Genomic DNA, 20860 nt, shown 5'->3' on the forward strand with positions numbered 1-20860 from the left:
TCTCTAAAAATATTTTTTAAGGGCAGGCAGTGGTCCCAGGGACCACTACCTGCCCCTAAAAAATGTAACGGAAATGTTTAATTAAAAAAAAAAAAAAACTATATCAGAGCTGCACCACTTTCAAACAAGATCAAATTCATGTAAATAGTAAATGTTCAATGAAGCAGTTGTACAAAGATCTAGTTTTCGCTTCTTTTTTAGTTCATTCCTTAAAGACCAACATCCAACACGATACACCATGCAGTGTGACACTTCTCCCTATGAAGAAGTACACTTTCCAAGCTGTGGATATGTCTAAGGGAGCGCCGATTGCATAAATAATAGTACATGATTGTAGCTATCATACCACGCGTGTTATACTAATTGCTGCTGATCTCTAATGCACACAAAGAATTTGGATTCATATTGGGCCTTTTATCCTCCTTATCTAAATGGATCATTCGCTAGCTTAACAGATGAGCTTCACGCATTGGTGTGACCGCCACCTTTGCCAGACCACACATATGCTCAAGGTTGCTACCACATCCAATGACACCAATAGGTCTATTTAGAATTTTCAATTCCCTTAAAAAGTCCTGTGCCTAGGGACGAAACGTGTTGGCTGTTTGTCTTTAAGGAATTAACTAATAAAGAAGAGAACTAGATCTTTGTACAACTGCTTCGTTGCTTCATTGAACATTTACTATTTACATGAATTTGATATATATATTTTTTTAAAGTGGTGCAGCTCTGATATAGTTTTATTCATTTTGTTGCCTCTTTTGGAGACTTGCACACAATTGCTTTGTATTGCCTGACTCTAATTTGTGACTTTATGTGATTGGTGCCTTATTGGTTGCTTTCGGTCCACTTTTGTGTTTAATTTTTTGTTTTAAAATGCATCCCGTTTTCCTTTAAGGAATACGGGCTGCATTTTTTGAAAAAAACTGCTTTATTTAAAAGCAGTCCCAGACATGGTGGTCTGCTGAGCCCAGCAGGCCACCATCCCTGGGAGGGCCTGTCATTCCCAATAAGCTCGCAAATTGCGAGAGGCTCATTAATATTCATGAGCCTCGCAATTTGCGACCCCATTGGGAATCGCAAACAGTGTTAAACACACTGTTGCACATTGGATTTTTTTGAATAGCAATTTGTCACAAATTGCGAGGCGCTGAATCCAATGGTCGTACATCTGGCCCTGAGTATATAACTAACTGTCTGCATAAGTCTCTGAGTGGGTCTATGAATGACTTTGTGAGTGACTGTATGGGTGTGTGTGTCTGAGTGTATCCGTGGGTGAATATGAGTGTCAAAGGGTCTGTGAGTGAGAGCATACATCTCTGAGTAGGTGAATGAATGGGTACATGTATCAGTGTCTGAGTGGGTCTGCCACTGGGAGAACCGGTGTCTAGGTGGGTCTGTGAGTGGATGCAGGAGTCTTGACTGGGTGCATGTATATCTGAGTAAGTCTGTGAGTGGGTGTGTGAGCCTCTGGTTGTATGACTGAGTGACTAAGTGCATAAGTCTCTGAGAGGGACTGCAACTTTATGTGTGTGTGAGTAGGTGTGTGACTGTCTGAGTGGATCTGTAAGTGGCTGTATGAGTGTCTCAGTGGGTCTGTGAGTACATACGTGAGTGAGTGGGTCTATAAGTTAGAGTGTGAGTCTCTGAGTGGGTCTGTAAATGGGTGTGTGACTCTCCAAGTGAGTCTGTAAGTGGGTGCCTAAGCATCTGAGTGGGTCTGTGAGTGGGTATATGACTGCCCAGGTGGGTCTGTGAGTTTATTTCTTTTATTCATATAAAGTTTTATATAGCACGGACGTGACCCAAGCGGGTATCGGAGCGCTTTACAGATGATCAAGGTACAAATAGAGTTGCAGGTAAAAAACAACAGTGAGAAGCAAGATACTGGAACAGATAGAGGAGCAATATGATCTGCCAACGCAAAAGGAAATAGAAGAGCATATAAGTGCAACAGACAAATATAGGGGTTGAGCACAAACCAAAGTCACAGACATAGTCAAACGCATACGACCCCCTGCAGAAAAAAAACAATGTAGTAGCATTAATCAGTGCAAGGCAGTCCGTGGAGAAGTCTGCAAAGTATCGGAACCAACCACGAATGGTACCTGGCAGCAGGTAGGTGCCGTCAAACAAGAGCGTTCATCCATAGAGCTTTCTTTTCTGTTTTTAAAGATGCCGTAGAGGGAGTCTAGAGGGAGTGGGTGTAAGAGTCACTAAGTGAGTATGAGACTGTACCCATGAGTCTATGAGTGGGTCTCTTAGTAGGACCATGAGTCTCTGAGTGGGTCTGTACATGGGTGCATCACTCTGTTTGAGTCTGTAAGTGGGTGCATGGGTACCTTAATCGGTGAGTGGGTGCATGAGTGTCTGAATGGGTATGTGATTGAATGTATGTGTGTGAGTGGGTATGTGAAAGGGTGTATAAGTGTCTGAGTGAGTTTGTGAGTGCATACATGAGTGTGAGTGACTGGCGAGTTTGTACAAATATATACATTTTAAAATATATTTTCATCAATATTCGCATTGGCTGCCAACACTTCAATCCAGGAAGTGTTGGGCAGCCATCTTGGTGCAATGCTTTTTAGGTCTCGCTTAACGACGTAGCGCATGTGCGGTCACTACACAAACACCACTGCACTGCCCTAAACGCTAAAACACTACCCCAGCATAACCCCTACACTGCACGAACACACTGCACTAAACCCTGAAACACTACCCCCAGCGTGACCCCCTACACTGCCCAAACTCCATTGCACTGCCCTAAACCCTGAAACACCACCCCCAGCACGACCCCTACGCTGCCCAAACACCACTGCACTGCCCTAAACCCTGAAACACCAGCCCCAGCACGACTCCCTACACTGCCAGAACACCACTGCACTGCCCTAAACCCTGAAACACCAGCCCCAGCACGACTCCCTACACTGCCCGAACACAACTGCACTAAACCCTGAAACATCACCCCCAGAAAGACCCCCTAGACTGCCCGAACGCCACTGCCCTAAACCCTGAAACACCACCCCCAGCACGACCCCCCTACACTGCTCAAACACCATTGCTCTGCCCTAAACCCAGAAACACCAGCCCCAACACGACCCCCTGCACTGCCCGAACACCACTGCCCTAAACCCTGAAACACCACCCCCAGCAAGACCCCCTACTCTGCCCGAACACCACTGCTCTGCCCTAAACCCTGAAACACCACCCCCAGCACGACCCCTACACTGCCCGAACACCACTGCACTGCCCTAAACCCTGAAACACCAGCCCCAGCATGACCCCCTACACTGCCCAAACACCACTGCACTGCCCTAAACCCTGAAACTCCACCCCCAGCAAGACCCCCTACACTGCCTGAACACCACTGCACTGCCCTAAACTCTGAAACACCACCCCCAGCATGACCCCCTCCACTGCCCAAACACCACTGCACTGCCCTAAACCACCATTCCCCAGCACGACCCCCTACACTGCCCGAACACCATTGCACTGCCCTAAACCCTGAAAGACCAGCCCCAGCACAACCCCCTACACTGCCTGAACACCATTGCACTGCCATAAACCCTGAAAGACCAGCCCCAGCACGACCCCCTACACTACCCGAACACCACTGCTCTGGCCTAAACCCTGAAACACCACCCCCTGCACGACCCCCTACACTGCCCGGACACCACTGCACTGCCCTAAACCCTGAAACACCACTGCCTGCACCACCCATACACTGCCCGAACACAACTGCACAGTCCTAAACCCTAAACCACCCTCAGCACCACCCCTACACTGCCGGAACACCACTGCACTGCCCTAAAACCTAAAACTCTACCCAGCACGACCCCTACACTACCCGAACACCACTGCACTGTCCTAAACCCTAAAACACTCCCCCCAGCATGACCCCCTACACTACCCATACACCACTGCACTACCCTAAAACACTACCCCCAGCATGACCCCCTACACTAGCCGAAGACCACTGCACTACCCTAAACCACTACCCCCAGCATGACCCCCAACACTACCCAAACACCACTGCACTACCCTAAAACCCGACCCCCTACCCTACCCAAACACCACTGCACTACCCTAAACCACCCCCCATCACGACCCCTACACTACCCAAACACCACTGCACTACCCTAAACCCTACCCCCAGCACGACCCCTACACTACCCAAACACCACTGCATTACCCTAAACCACCACCCCCAGCACTACCCCCTACACTGCCCGAATACCACTGCACTGCCCTAAACCCTAAAACACCACCCCCAGCACCACCCCTACACTGCCGGAACACCACTGCACTGCCCTAAACCCTAAATCTCTCCAGCACGACCCCCTACACTACCCGAACACCACTGCACTGCCCTAAACCCTAAAACACTACCCCCAGCACAGCCCCCTACACTACCCAAACACCACTGCACTACCCTAAACCCTAAACCACTACCCCCAGCATGACCCCCAACACTGCCCGAATACCACTGCACTGCCCTAAACCCTGAAACACCAGCCCCAGCACGACCCCCTACACTGCCTGAACACCACTGCACTGCCCTAAACCCTGAAACACCACCCCCTGTACGACCCCTACACTGCCCGAGCACCACTGCACTGCCCTAATCCCTGAAACACCACCCCCTACACTGCCTGAACACCACTGCACTGCCCTAAACCCTGAAACACCATCCCCTACACTCCCCGAACACCAGTGCACTGCCCTAAAACACCACCCCCTACACTGCCCAAATACTGCTGCACTACCCTAAACCTTGAAACACCAGCCCCAGCACGACCCCCTACACTGCCCAGGCACCACTGCACTGCCCTAAACCCTGAAACACTACCCCCAGCAAGACCCCCTACACTGCCCAGACACCACTGCACTGCCCTAAACCCTGAAACACTACCCCCAGCAAGACCCCCTACACTGCCAGAACACCATTGCACTGCCCTAAACTCTGAAAGACCAGCCCCTGCATGACCCCCTACACTGCCCAGACACCACTGCACTGCCCTAAACCCTGAAACACCACCCCCAGCACGACCCCCTACACTGCCCAGACACCACTGTACTGCCCTAAACCCTGAAACACTACCCCCAGCAAGACCCCCTACACTGCCTGAACACCACTGCCCTAAACCCTGAAACACCAGCCCCAGCACGACCCCCTACACTGCCCTAAACCCTGAAACACCACCCCCAGCAAGACCCCCTACTCTGACTGAACACCACTGCTCTGCCCTAAACCCTGAAACACCACCCCCAGCACGAACCCCTACACTAAACCCTGAAACACCACACCCAGCAAGACCCCCTACTCTGCCTGAACACCACTGCTCTGCCCTAAACCCTGAAACAGCACCCCCAGCACGACCCCCTACACTGCCTGAACACCACTGCTCTGCCCTAAACCCGGAAACACCACCCCCAGCACGACCCCCTACACTGCCCGAACACCACTGTACTGTCCTAATCCCTGAAACACCACCCCCTGCACGACCCCCTACACTGCCCGAACACCACTGCACTGCCCTAAACCCTGAAACACCACCCCCAGCACGACCCCCTACACTGCCCGGACACCACTGCACTGCCCTAAACCCTGAAACGCCACTGCCTGCACCACCCATACACTGCCCGAACACAACTGCACTGTCCTAAACCCTAAAGCACCACCCCTACACTGCCGGAACACCACTGCACTGCCCTAAACCCTAAAACTCTCCCCAGCACGACCCCCTACACTACCCGAACACCACTGCACTGTCCTAAACCCTAAAACACTCCCCCCAGCATGACCCCCTACACTACCCGAACACCACTGCACTACCCTAAAACACTACCCCCAGCATGACCCCCTACACTACCCGAACACAACTGCACTACCCTAAACCCTAAAACACGACCCTCAGCACAACCCCCTACACTACCCAAAGACCACTGACTACCCTAAACTCTAAAACACGACCCCCTACATGACACAAACCGCTGCACTACCCTAAACCCTAACACACTACCCCAGCACGACCCCCTACACTACCCAAACACCACTGCACTACCCTAAACCCTAAAACACTACCCCCAGCAGTACCCCCCTACACTACCCAAACATCATTGCACTACCCTAAACCCTAAAACACTACCGCCAGCAGTACCCCCTACACTACCCAAACACCACTGCACAACCCTAAACCACTACACCCAGCATGACCCCCCAACACTACCCAAACACCACTGCACTACCCTAAAACCCTACCACCAGCACGACCCCCCTACACTACCCAAACACTACTGCACTACCCTAAAACACTCCCCCAGCACAACTCCCTACACTACCCAAACACCACTGCACTACCCTAAATCTACCCCCAGCATGACCCCCTACACTACCCAAACACCACTGCATTACCCTAAACCACCACCCCCAGCACGACCCCCTACACTGCCCGAACACCACTGCACTGCCCTAAACCCTGAAACACCACCCCCTGTATGAACCCCTACACTGCCCGAACACCACTACACTGCCCTAAACCCTGAGACACCACCCCCTACACTGCCTGAGCACCACTGCACTGCCCTAATCCCTGAAACACCACCCCCTGCACCACCCCCTACACTGCCCGAGCACCACTGCACTGCCCTAAACCCTGAAACACCATCCCCTACACTGCCCGAACACCAGTGCACTGCCCTAAACCCTAAAACACCACCCCTACACTGCCCGAACACTACTGCACTGCCCTAAACCCTAAAACACCCCCCAGCACCACCCCCTGCACTGCCCTAAACCCTACAACTCTCCCCCGCATGACCCCCTACACTACCCGAACACCACTGCCCTAAACCCTAAAACACTCCCCCAGCAGGACCCCCTACACTACCCGAACACAACTGCACTGCCCTAAAACACGACCCCCTACACTACCCAAAGACCACTGCACAACCCTAAAACACGACCCCCTACACAACACAAACACTGCTACACTACCCTAAACCCTAAAACACTACCCCAGCATGACCCCTGCACTACCCAAACACCACTGCACTACCCTAAACCCTAAAACACTACCCTCAGCACGACCCCCCTAAACTACCCAAACGCCACTGCACTACCCTAAACCCTAGAAAAGTAACCACCACACCATGTCCAATCCCCCTTACCGCTCACTCCTCATGGTTCCTCTCTCCTCGTGGTTCCTACTTCATGTCGTCTCTGAGGGGCGGTTCATGTCGTTGTGATCGTCGTGGTTTTTAAATGCTCATTTCTAATTATAACGTGCCTGAAGCCTATGGCTTTTCCAGTGAATTTCAAAGGTTTTTTAAATGAAAATTTGTAAGTCTAATCCTCTTCTTTAAAAATGTGATATATATAAACAAATTGTGAATCATTTTTAGTTAGGAAAACTATATTCATTATTTTTTTTATTTTTTATATTATACAGAATTCGCACACCCTTCGTGCACCCTACACGATGGCTGTGAGCATTCCGGTAGCCATTTTGAAAAGTCGTGCTGGGGTCGCGACTTCGGCGTAATTTGTAAAGTATGAAATATCTCTAAATTATAAATAAAAGTTTTCCTTTAAGTGTTTGTCTAAATTTATTAATAAAAGTATTTTTAAAGTATTATTTTCAATATAATTTCGACTAAATATGATTCGATTATTATTGGATTCGGAGGTTAGGAGGGATAGCAATTTTGCTCGATCTGTTTTGCAAGATTTTTTGGTCTAGTCAGGTGGACACCCTCCCCCGGGTGAGGTACGGCTTGAGGATTCTATTCAAAAGGTGAAGAATCAACAGGCAGAAGTATCTATCAGAAGAGCAAGTTACTTACCTTCGGTAACGCTTTTTAAGGTGGATACAGTATCTGCCTGTGGATTCCTCACTGTCCCACCCTTCTCCCCGTTGTCCACCTGTTTCTACCAAAAAGATGCTTTTACTGTTTGACATGGATGTTTTTAATCTGTCTTAATCATGCTTATGTCTTAAAAGTGAGAAATGCTTGATCTGTTGCTATTTCTTTATGCTTTTATTGGTTTTGCAGGTGTGTGTGTGTGTGTGTGTGTATGTGTGTGTGTATATATATATATATATATATATATATATATATATATATATATATATACTCCCTCGTTTGGCTCCGTGTAAGGCAATGGCACTCTAACGACGGTGCGAACAGTGGATACGGCAGAGCCCAGCCGTTTTAATTTGAACCACAGCTTCTCGGAAGAGAAATTCCACTCGCACTCACGGGTTCAGATTGCATTAATTTATTTCGGCAACAAAGTCCATAACCAGCTCAAACTTTGAGCTGGTTATGGACTTTGTTGCCGAAATAAATTAATGCAATCTGAACCCGTGAGTGCGAGTGGAATTTCTCTTCCGAGAAGCTGTGGTTCATATATATATATATATATATATATATATATATATATATATATATATATATTTATTATTATTTTTTTTTCTTTTTTTCAAACAATGGCCTTTAGCTTTTCTGGAACGCACTCGACAACCGTTGAAAACCTTGATGGTTTATTAACAATCGGCAACCAACAACTTCGTCCCAATTCTTTAAAATTCACTTGCCCGACGCGTTTCAAGGTTATGACCTCTCCCTCAGGGGCAGCTGATAAGAAGTCCCAGAATGCTCTATATATATTTAGTATACTATGTATACATGTGAAAATGTGTTGGTCCACCTGTTTACCTCGGTGGCACGTAAATAATGGGTGGAACTGATGTCAGCACGCCGACAAGGTCCTCTTATGGCTCCTATGATGTCATACGGTGTCGCGAGCGGTGCCGTGCTATTATGACATCGTCGACGTGGGAGAGCTAGGAAAGAATTTCCGCAGAATGCTGGCGCAGGGGATATTCACTTAAGTGTTCAGGCTAGTCCTTTGGGAGCAACTGTGTATATTGCCACTCCAGAAACCGAAACCAGTGATCCGAAGGCAGAGGCCCTGCAGATGGCACACGAGGTGGGGAGCCCAATCGTGTGCACCGGCGTGTGCACCGGCGGGGCAGTGAAGTTATAAGCACCATTACCCACAGAAAAGGTAACGGGGCACTGAATAACACAGGATCTTCTCTTTGTATCTGGCAGGAACAACAAGGTTAAAATGCCCTAGTTCCAAAATGTAGAATTAGTGCTACAACGGTCTTCAAGAGGACCTGCGATGGATGCCGCTTCTGCCTTCCGTACACTGGAGGCGGCACATGGCTCACGCGGTACGGTCATACTGTGGTGGGACGCACTCATTGACCTCTGATGGCACTGCTCCACACTTCGGGGAACACCGCTTTCCATTAGCTGTGTTTTCTGATGACGTGTCGCGCCGGCCCTGTCCAACAGCACAACCCCTTTAGATCCAAACAAACTCTTCCACTCTCTCACCGGAAGTGAAAGTAGGCCACGCGGACACTTTCACAATACAACAGCCGGGAATGCACTTTTTGGGGAAAAAACACATTCCTTCCTCCTAATTTATCAAATAAACGACTCACTGAATAACAGAGGCCAGCTTCGATCGGTAAACAGCCGTTACAACGACTTTTTTACTTCGTGATACCATTACAACGCATGCATTACCACGCATGCGTTGTACATTGCGAAGTTATTACTGTGCATTTTTTAGAACGAATGGCCATTTACCACGCATCCCTTTACAACAAATGTTGTTGTAAAGGTATGTATGGTAAATGACCATGAGTTCTAAAAAAAATGCAGACGTTCCATGAGATCATCCAGTGACTGTGTGTTTCTGTAAAGTTTAATTTTGTTTTATATATATGCCAAGCTGTATTGAGGAATGAGTGGGTGTATACGTGTCTGTATGGAGGATTTAGTAGGTACGTGACTGACTGTATAAGTGAGTGATTAAATGTGTCTTTCTGAATGCATGGGTTAGTGACTACACTGTGTGAAAGTCTGTATCAGTCTGTCTGTTGTGTAAGCTGCTGCATGGGTTGGCGAGTAGCTGCATGAGTGCCTATATGGGTTATTGATTGTTTGCCTGAGTATTTGTATGGCTGCCTGAGAGTGTGTGTGGGTGGGTGGGAGGTGTGTGCCTGTGCATAGATGTGTGAGTGGTTGATTCACTGGGTGTATGGGTTCAAGAGTGCATGTGGAAACAGCTGTATGGGTGGGTGAGTGTGTATGGGTGTGTTGGTGAGTGAATTGATGTCTCAGTGGTACATGTGCAAGTAACTACATATGTAAAAGGCATTATATGTGAGTGATGGTGTATATAAATAACTATATGTGAGAGTCATTAATTGGTAGAGTGGCTGCATGGATGAGTTTGTATTTGTATCAGTAATTCTATAAGAGAGCAATTATGTTTTAGTATCTGTATGAATAAGTGAGGTTGTGTCTGTATAACTGTATAGGTGAGTAAATGGAAGTATGATTGATTCTTTGCATGACTGACTAAGTGTGTGAGTAACTCTGGATATGTGGCAGTGTGTGAGTGTCTGTATAGGTGTATGAGTGCATATGAGTGCTGTATTGATGAGTGACTACATGTATGAGTGACTGTATGGGTGAATGAGTGGATGTGTGTGTGTAGACCTAGGAATCAGTCAGTGCATATTTAGTAACTGGTATTAATGTGACCATTTTTTCGAAAATGGTAGTCTGTATTTTAGAGTGGGTGTATCAAAGGTTATATTCAGGTGTGAGGAGGTGCATCATATTTTCACGTGGATGATGTCATCATTGATGTCATCAGTGGTCATTTGAGATGTCATCAGTGATGTCACTGGCCATGTCATGAATGATGTAATATGTGACTTCATCAGCAGTGCATTGTGAGGGCGCGAGTTATAGTTAGCTGAACTAACTATAAAGCCGGAATTTCTATGGTTTTGTACGAGTGAAATGTCCAACTAACTATAAAGTTCCTGAAACCTATGGTTTTTTCAGTTAATTTCTATGGTTTTTTAAATGCTAATTTCTAACTATAATGTGCCTGAAACCTATGGTTTTTTCATTGAACTTCTATGTTTTTATATATAGATATGCCTGCTTCTTCGTACACAAAGTACAAGCACTCGTGTGAGATCATTCAACCCAAATTTATTGGGAAAACACACAAAGACGCGTTTCGCCGACTGCCTTCTTCAATATGCATATATATCCTTTTTTTTATTTATTTTTTATTTTTTATTTTTACATGTCAGCGTGGCGGTAGTCAGTGGGTAGTTATATTTAGGACCTAGTTTCTATAGGAAGAGCGTTTATAGAAAGGGTGACTAGAGGGATTTTTAAAATTTGTCCATTGAAAGCTTTTCACCCATTTGACGAATGTGCGTGAAACATTGCAGACCTGCTGCCCCTGGTTCATTTTGAGAGGACTGAAAGTTTCACCACATTTGGACAAGGAGGTGCAAAGAAAAATGAAAGGCCCCAAAATGAGTTTGAAATCCAATGCATTTTTCATAGACTTTTGTATTTAACTTATCTCAAAAACAGTCAGCTGGATTTTTCTTATATTTGGCATTATTACATAGTAGAGGGCACAGATTATTCTGAGGGGTAGTGCAGGTAAATAGAGTAAGTAAATGTTAAATTATAATTTTTTTTGTGATATCTGTCGCTGTGGTAGTAGCGTGGTACTACCACAGAACATAGCGATGACAAGGGATTATCTGATTGCCTAATGTGTTCTTTTCCAAAACTTGAAGGCAGCCATGTTGTTTTATAGAGTAGTTGGCTTGTGTTTTGTGATACACCTTAAGAATGAGTTTAAAAATAAGTTCTGTATTGTACTTTTTATTATTAGTAGTTTAGTATAGTACTGATATGAAGAGAATAATTTGTGCAAATGCCTATGTTTTTTAAAAATAAAAATATGGAGTATTGTGTAAATCTCTAGAGAGTAATGTGGTATCGTAAAAGTATATGTTTTTTAAAGAACCCATTTATAATATTTTTATATTTACCCATCTTACTGTTAGGTTGGCTCTAAAATAGCCTTTGATTAGAAGTGAGTAACTTGGATTTACATATGCTTGAGCAGCAATTGGCGGATGTTATTAATGAACACATTATTGCCATCTGAGGTATGGAAGACATCCAGTGATCTCTTAGGAAGGCAGACACCGTTTTGTTTACATGTCTGCACGTTTTCTCTTACTTTCCCATGATTTCTAACAAATATTTCCATTTTATCCTTTAGCAAATATTTGAAAACACAAAATTAGTGTGAGGAAATAGTCATTAAAGATGTAAAATTATCTTTCATCTCTATATTTCAATTTAAAAATTAGTGAGGTGACCAATATCGATGAATAATTCTAAAATGTGGATGGTAACAAGCACCAAGAGAATCTAGGAAAGTGAGCTAGAACACTGCCCAATTAGATACTAATTAGCATATTACCATTATGAAAGAAACAGTGTGATTGGTTATATGTAAGACTGGACTAGTAACATAGCACAAATAGTACTAAAGAAGCACATTATATAACAAATAGACTAGACTGTATTTGTTAAGGATATTATAGTGTACCTACAACTATATCAGTGATTTTTAAGGTCATATGATCATGTAAACTATCAATCAGCTTTATTCGGTTAAAGCATTTTAAACCATAAAAGTACATGATAAAAAATGTAAAATAACACACAATATGCATTATACACTCTAGAAACTGATCCGCCGTCAACATAAAAAAAGAAGATAAATGTAATAAGTTCGTATGGAGCAGCAGTGTTTAAAATACAGATATAGACTCATAGACAAGCTAAAATTCTAATGCAGACATTGACTTACGTGCTAACACTGGGACTTTCAGAAACAAGGTGACACAATCAATAATAACCTCATCATCCAATCGGAGTAGTACATCATTAGATTCTCTGAAATTACTAATGTGTCGCTTCGTGATCACAGGGAGCAGGATCATTTTGGTGTATATAAAATAGAAACTACAGAAAAATAAAAGGTGCAGCATCGATTGGCCGGATTTCCCATCACAGGGGCAGGGATTTGAGTCTAAGTTAGGTTGAAAGCCTAATGGTAAGTTCAGTGAGTATTTTATAGTGCCTTCCCTAAAGCAGAAGAGTAAAATGCGCTCCCAATGATTCGTATGACCAATCAAGTGACTTTGAGGTGGGCCAATCCGTCCCCGATTCCTTCTTAGATAGCTCAATATTCTTGGTTTTGCTGACTCCCTCTTTATTCTCTCCTCCTGCACATGTTGGTACCAACATGCCTGCAGCTGTTTCTTTGTGATAGAACAAGGGCCCTCAGGGTTTTCAAATAGTTGGTTGAGACCAATCATGCGATAGCAAGATTCGATGTAGTTTATCCAGGGGATTTTCCTACCATTATCGCATGCGAGGCAATCTTTTATGATTCTTTTTGTGAATGCTCCCTCTGTATGTTACCAAATGGCATACCAGAAAAGCAGCAGGAGGGCGCTGATGGAATCTTCAACAAAGGGGAGACCTAGCTAATTGTGGCAGATAAAACTAGAGCTAAAGCTAGAGATCGAGGCTCTCGGCATCTTTCAGCAGAATCTATTCTCTGATTGTACTGAGAGGCAACTCTCAGTACCCCAAACCTCAGCCCCATAAGTCGCAGAGGGTAGGCACTGTGATCTATAAATCTGCAGTAAGGGAATTAAAACATTCCCTTTCTTAGGCCGTGGCAGGCTGAATAGTGAGCCTACGGCTCTAGACCTTTTGTTCCCACTATTAACTATATGGGTTTACCAAGAGCCACTATCATTAAAAGTCATACCTAAGTAGGTAAAAGTGCTTGTGCTTAATAATCTATGTTCACCTGCCTTCAGAGAAGGTGTGTTATATTTCTTAGGGACACAGGACCTAATAAAAGATTTATTAAAATTTGTTTGCAAGTCTAATGATGCCAACTTCTCGCTAGTGTATACTTTCCTATAATTAATTTGAGATTTAGGCACTGCTCTATGGTACCCACCTTAGGTCTAAAGCCATACTGGCTAGGATGCAATATTGCTTTTTCTTGTGCCCAGTCGTTTATACGTTTGTATAAAACTCTGCCCAATATTTTTAGAGTAGTGTCTATTGGAGAGATGGGTCTATAAGAACTGGGCTGAGAACGGTCCCCTTTTAAAAAAAAATAGGAACTATGATCGATGTCGACCATGATTCAGAAATGGGAGGAGTGGCGAGGCTATTGAAGACATTCAGTAATAATGGAGCCCAGAATGTCGGGTTGTATTTAAAAAGGCCTATAGGCACTCCGTCAAGGCCTGGTGCTTTGCCCTCGCCACTCTGTTGTAATGCCTCCTCTACCTCCTCCAGGGACAACTGAATTAAACTAAAATCATATTCCGGCAGGGTATCTATAGTTAAGTTAGCCTGGCCGTAAATTTTGGAATAATGGCTCTCCCACTCTTGGCGAGAGATATAACAACCAATCTTTAGATCTGTACAATTGGGTTGTTTCATCTTTTTGACTGAAGCCCAAGAAAGATGACTATTCCTCCGGTTGCAGCTAGAATAAGTGATTCCCATTGTTGTGTCATCAATTCAGCTTTTCTTATTTGTAGTGCCTGCTTGCATTGTTTGTGGGTTTCAGCTAAAGCTATGGGGTTCTTAGGTATGATCTTAAGGGTACGTCGCAAATGGTTGCGTGAACAATCCTGATTGAACCACCGTGGTCTACTAGTATATTCTTGATTTGGGGCCATAAGCTCTTTTTAGGTCTCGCTGACCCAGCGCGCATGCGCTGCTCGGAAAGCATTTAGTATACGGGTTTTCAAAGTGCTACCCATATGATTTTGCAGGCCTGAAGCTTGAGTGCACGATGGCGTGCACGTGCACAGCTGCTGCTCGCACTTCCTCCTCCCTTCTCCCACTCCCTTTTCGTCAGCTTTAATCAGACTCTTCTGCTGCTGGCATTCTCCCCTCCTTTCTCGCCCAGCCCTTCTTGTCACCTCGGCTTGCACTCACCCCTCCTTTCTCCCCTTTCGGCCGCTTTGATGTTCTCAGTGAGCCGCGCGGCCAATGCTTTTTTTTTTTTTGCAAAGGTATTGGAGCGCTGTACATGAGCACCATATTTACATTACATATTCAGACACAGGGAGATTAAGTGATTTGCCCAGAATCACAGGATGTGGACGCGACCCCGTGGCTCGAACCCTGCTTTCCAGCACCAAAGTCGGCAGTGTAGCCGACGGACCACATCCTATGTTATTATAGGACTTGTTTTTAAAACCGAATAGGTCGTATTGAACTACAGTGTTGTATTTTGGTACTGTTGTAGGCATGCTACTGCATTTTAAGCTGTGATCAACTTATATTTCGGTACTCGGATCTGTATGTTACTGCACTTTAAAGCCCATAGCTCTGTCATCTTGAATAGTGGCATGAAAGTGAGACGGTAAAGCAGTCTGTCACAGTTGATGCTTGTACTTGTGGTTTGCGCAGACCTTTTTCGTAAAAAGGCGACAATATTGTTTTTTGCAAATTCTTTAAAAGGCAACATGGCGTGCTGTAATGTAAATGTCACATAGATGGAGCAAGTACTTGGACGTAACTGTATCTAGATCTGTGCAGACGGGTAACAACATGGGTGGCACACAAAATTGCTACAATAAATTGAGCTGTCCAAACCTCCCCTTCTATTCCAGAACGCACCCTTCCCATCAAGTACCTTATTAATGCAGCGCTCTCTGCGTGCTTATAATCATTTTGTTGGCCGTATTGGTTAGAAGTGCTTGCATCGTTAAGTCTTACATCCCCAGTCTCCTGGTGCTAAAGTTCTCGATATTTAATACATGCACACCCTCCGTTTTCAGAATCCATGGCTGGTGTTTCCTGTGTCAAACAATCATTTTGTGATGTAACTGAGTCGGTCGTGAGCACAGACTTGTGAATTTCTCTTATCTCCACCTTGATGAAGGACTTTGATGAAGGAGTTTGGAACATTTCGCCATATACTTTGAAGTATATGGCTTCCTCCCCATGAGCCACGTATGGGTGACTGTAATTACTGGTGCTGGATGGGTATGATTCTCTGTGATTTCAACTCTTGACCATTTTTATGGAGTTCCTGGTAAACCTGTTTCAAGGTTCGGGAACCTCTGCTCACAACAGGTACTTCGGGTTTCGAAGTGCAGGCTTAATACTCAGAACCATATGTTAGCGATCCAATGTTTAAGTGCGCTTCACAGAGGCTCATAAACGTTTTGGGGTTGGGTGAGGAAGAGGTCATTACTAGATGTTTACTTGTCAGGTATCACCTCGTCAGTTGTTGCAGTATCTCATCCATCAGAAAATGACACTGTTTCTGATAGCTGATGATGCTCAGGAACGATCTTTTGGCATGGTTACCTTATTGCTTTTTGTAGGGCGCTTGCACTCATTAGTAGCATTTTACAGTGACTGCGATGTAACATGTATTTTGCATCCACCGCCCATCCTTTAAAGTGATTGCTCCAAGTCACACATAGTGTAGTTAATAGCCACTGCAAATAAATTGTTCACAAGTTGCTTTACACAAAGTGTTATTTTTAGCTTTTGCCTACACAGAGCTTGTAAAATCTCTTGTGGCAGCAACAACAACAAATAAGCATTGGCATAGCCAATAGGTCTCGCCTTTGGGACCTTATAAGTGTTTAGTTATCCAGCACAATATCCTTGGTGCAACAACATCAAGTGTTGCATGGCTAAACACTTATAAGGTCCCAAAGGCGAGACCTATTGGCTATGCCAATGCTTGTTTTATTATGTTACAGATATCTACAAAGGAAACTACTGCAGCGTTGATAGTATCAGTCTCAGTGAGGTATGCCTGTACTAAAGGGTAATTTCCCTCTAATACCTTTTGGAATAAGCCCTCAGGTGCTACAGATCTCCATTTAGTCTTAGACCATCTGTAGAAGGATAAAGATGTTGCGCCCCCAATCACCTTATTGTACTCTGGCCTAGGGGCCATCATTAAATATGCTTCAAAAGGTTTATGTTCGCTGAAACTAGAGGGAATCACATTATCATGTGATATGTAATCTATAAGAAAAGAAGATATAAAAATATAATCAATAGTAGAACTATGACCTCGTCCTGTAAAAGTAGGGGGGATATCAATATCAGTGCAGGCGAAATCCATAATATTAACTAGATCGTGGGCGGCCAGCAGGGAAATCAGCTCGCATCCCCTACCATCAAGATTCCTATCAGTGGCAGTATCCTTTGTAAAATCGGAGTGCGGGTTTCTAATGTGGAAGTTAAGTGTGAAAGCCGAATGAAGTCTTGTGTTAAAATCGCCTCCTATACATATTCCCGCTGGTTGCCCACTGTCTAAAATATTATCTTGAAGAAAGGAGATGTGATCGGATAATGACGATAAGTTAATGTTTGGCACGTTAGTAAAATCATTATTATAACAGTTGATTTAGATATAGTGTGCCTCCTCTTTCAGGTCTTATCGTTAGAATGTCGACATTATCTGTTTTAACGATCTTGGCACTTCCTCCTGCTTTGATATTGACCCCAGGCCCCTGATAGCACGACCAGAGCTTGATGGAGACGTAAAATTGTGAAAGCCATTAATATGTGATTCTTTCATAGACCAAGTTTCTTGGAACATTAGGATGTCATACTGGGAGATGAATAAAATCGATTCAGGGCATAACAACTTAAAGTGCAATCCTACTATGTTCCAACGCTGAATTTTTAAGGTGTTCTTTTCAAGACTTTCAGTTATACAAGGCCCTGGCATAATCGGAAGAGGGGGGTCTAAAGCAGGCACAGGGATAGTTAAAACAGCTCGATCTGTGGAAGATTCAAGTCAGTCTAACCCATCCAGACCCTCTAGTATGGCAAATCTGTTTTCTAATGGTATAAGAGGGGTAAGTTGGAGAGTCGGCGTTACCATCGTAGGCTTATAGGAAAAGCCAAGTGGGAGGCAGCAAATGTTGGTAGTGTGGGCCCAGGTGTCTTCCTGATAGGATAACAAATTATGAGCAAGAGTTTGTCTGCGCAGATTAATCACAATGCAGTCCCTCACAATACTTTTTTCGGATCGCCCTACCCAACCCACCCTCCGAACCATTGATAAGTTATTAATATTAAGGGAACTAAGGCCTCTGTTTTTAATTAACCAATCAGCACTTTTGTTTCTTAGATCCTCCCAGGATTCTTTTTGGTTTGCCCATAGTGCAGACACTCCTGCCAGAACCACCACATAAGGACATGCTGCTGGCGGGAGATCCAGAATGTCTGTAGAATACATGGGTGCTTGCAGTATTGGTGTATTTGTGGAGTTAGCACCATTATTCCTACAGGAAGACCAGTTGAAGTTATTGATAGTGTCTTTCTCTTGATGACTGCTAATTAGTGGCCTTCGTCCACCTTCTGGGGTTTGACTATGAGGTTGATTCAGTCAAATGGATCCCTGATGGTTACAAGGGGTAGTGTCAGACTGAGCTATATTGGACGATATGTGTTCTACTGTACCTCTGGATTGAGATAAACCATGAGGCGCGTCCCCAGGGTGGTACTCTGTGCTTTTATCAGCATTAAGTGGTTTGTCAGAATAGACTGTGGGACCAAGTCTCGTCTCAAGAACTGTCAGTCTCTCCAGCAGAGGTTTTAATTTAATCTCCAAAATATTGCTGATTTTGTCACATAAGATGCCACATAAGGAAGGGCCCTCTTGGGGGGAGTTACAACAGCATTATTATTAATTACTGTTTTGTTGCCCGATTATAAGTCTGGTTGTAGCGGGGCAGGTTGTTATGGGGGTTGTATAGTATTTGTGATTTTCTCCTGTTGAACAGGTTGGACCCACGTTAGCAAATGGTTTCTGCTAGCTGCTGCTCTAGGCGGTTGTTTCCTCTTATTTCCTGCCTGTTTATTAGCTGCCCTTTTCCTTTTAACTACTACATTTTGCACAGTTGTTGCTAATAAAGGTGTGGTCGTGCGTGCATTTTCTTGCCTAGGTGTAGTGTGCTGAGTAACAAGACTCTCAGGCATAATAGTGTGCCTGTATTTACGTGGTGAAATGTGTGGAGTATGTAGGGAACCTAGCAGTGTCAAGCCATCCTTGTTTGTGGCAGCCAATCTAGTATTGGCGGAAGCTTCCCCACTCCATAGCAGTTTCAGTCTACAACAGGTGAGAAGGCAACCCATAGTCAAGGGACAGACGCCGCTCTGTGAGGTCGATTTCATTAGAGCTTATTCCCACCACTCTCTCTAGTCATGGAGGCCTCCTTCGGGTCTCAACTTAGACATTACGAATTAGTCAGCTCAACGCTCACCTATTTTTAGTTGAAGATGTTGTTTTCTAGTGGTCTCAACAAGAAAACTCAGGAGGTATGGCCCGGCTGGGCCTCTTCCGGCCACTGACGGGCGCAGACCGGCCCGCCCTTGGCCTGGGCTTTGCCTGGGCATGCCCGTGCGCGTCACGTGCTGCGGGAATAACCGACTCCTTTTCTGCGCCTCCAGGCGTGGGAAAACATCAGGCTGGCTGGGGGCGTACTGCCACAGGACTACTGGGAGTAGTAGTCCTCCCCCACACACTGGCAACTGGCTCCCGCGCTGCGGGACTCCCTGGCTCCTTTTCTGTGCCTCCATGCGCGGGAAAACGTCAGGCTGGCTGGCGGCGTACTGCCGCAGGACTGCTGGGAGTAGTAGTCCTCCCGCACACACTGGCAACTGTTTCACGTGCTGCGAGAATCCCTGGCTCCTTTTCTGGGCCTCTAGGTGCAGGAAAACGTCAGGCTGGCTGGGGGTGTACTGCCGCAGGACTGCTGGGAGTAGCAGTCCTCCCTCACACACTGGCAACTGGCTCCATGTAAACTAGAGTACAGGATTAGAAGGTAAAGTCAACATTTATGTTATGTAGTTGGTGATTTGTTGAAAACACATGTGAAAAGACTAACTCAAATCACATGATAAAATAAACTAATAGTATGATACCTAACGAGCACAATGGAGCTGTAAAACACATTGGTGTTCGATTATATTTTGCATTAGGTTACAAACGTAGCCCAATACTACTAGTCGTATGCAAACACTATTTATATTAGGTAAATTTATGAGAAATTAAGACAAAAAAAGAAAATCTGTTGTACCTCCTGCAGGGATCACGACGGCCTCATCCCGTTTGCCAGTGAGCCTGCTAGGGGAGATAATGGTGCCAGCTTCCCACACATGTAGGCAGAAATGATATTTGTATGTATATTATTTACCATGCAGCTTCACATCTTTTTATGACACCCAGGTCGGTGGCATACCAAGGTCCTCAGCCCCTTAACAGTTCCCGTTTCCAATTTAGCAACAAGTAAGTAAGTGCCCTCATCCCTTCATTAGAACTAGTCTTACTTTTGACGTTAATTTACTTGGTCCACCTTGAATTAAGCAGTCCTTAGCTTCTCCCTAACCAGAACCTCGCATTACTCTATTTTTGGATTGTCTATCGTGTTCCTCTCAGCTCCAGGGAGACCTGTAGGAATAAGTTAAGTGGAGCATTCCATTACGCAATGCGCCGATTCCATACACCTTTTAGATTCCTTTATCCCTCGGGCTTACACTGTATTCCATTTCATTTCAGGAACCATTCCATCGGCTGCAAGCTTCCTTCTCCCGGCATGTCAATGTCAAATGTTTTTGTAAAGCGCACAATTCACCAAAGGTCTCAGGGCACTAGCAACCAAGACAAAGAAGACGGAAAGTGACTGAAAATGCTCTTGTATCTAAGTTTATTGGGAGAAAAGCCAAGTCTTCAGCTTTCTACGAAAGAGTGGATGGTCCGTTATAGAGAGCAGATCCAATGGAAGTTTATTCCAAAGCAAAGGGGCTAAGTATGAAAAAGATCGGCCTCCGTTGCGGGCTGTCCGAATACGTG

General features: G+C 45.0%; 1 protein-coding gene across 7 annotated transcripts in view; it reads left to right on the forward strand.

Moving 5' to 3' along the window:
- LOC146784205 (zinc finger MYM-type protein 1-like) overlaps positions 1–20860 on the forward strand; it is a 282641-nt gene that overhangs the window by 8113 nt on the left and 253668 nt on the right. For 2 of the 7 annotated variants that reach the window (XR_014970611.1, XR_014970608.1), the window contains exon 2: positions 7452–7552. The exons of the other annotated variants lie outside the window; for them this stretch is intronic. The gene's annotated coding sequence lies outside the window, so the exon portion shown is untranslated. The remainder of the gene's footprint in view (positions 1–7451; positions 7553–20860) is intronic. 7 annotated transcript variants of the gene reach the window in all.

Source organism: Triturus cristatus, chromosome 11 (genome assembly GCF_964204655.1).
Source record: "Triturus cristatus chromosome 11, aTriCri1.1, whole genome shotgun sequence".
NCBI lineage: Eukaryota > Metazoa > Chordata > Amphibia > Caudata > Salamandridae > Triturus > Triturus cristatus.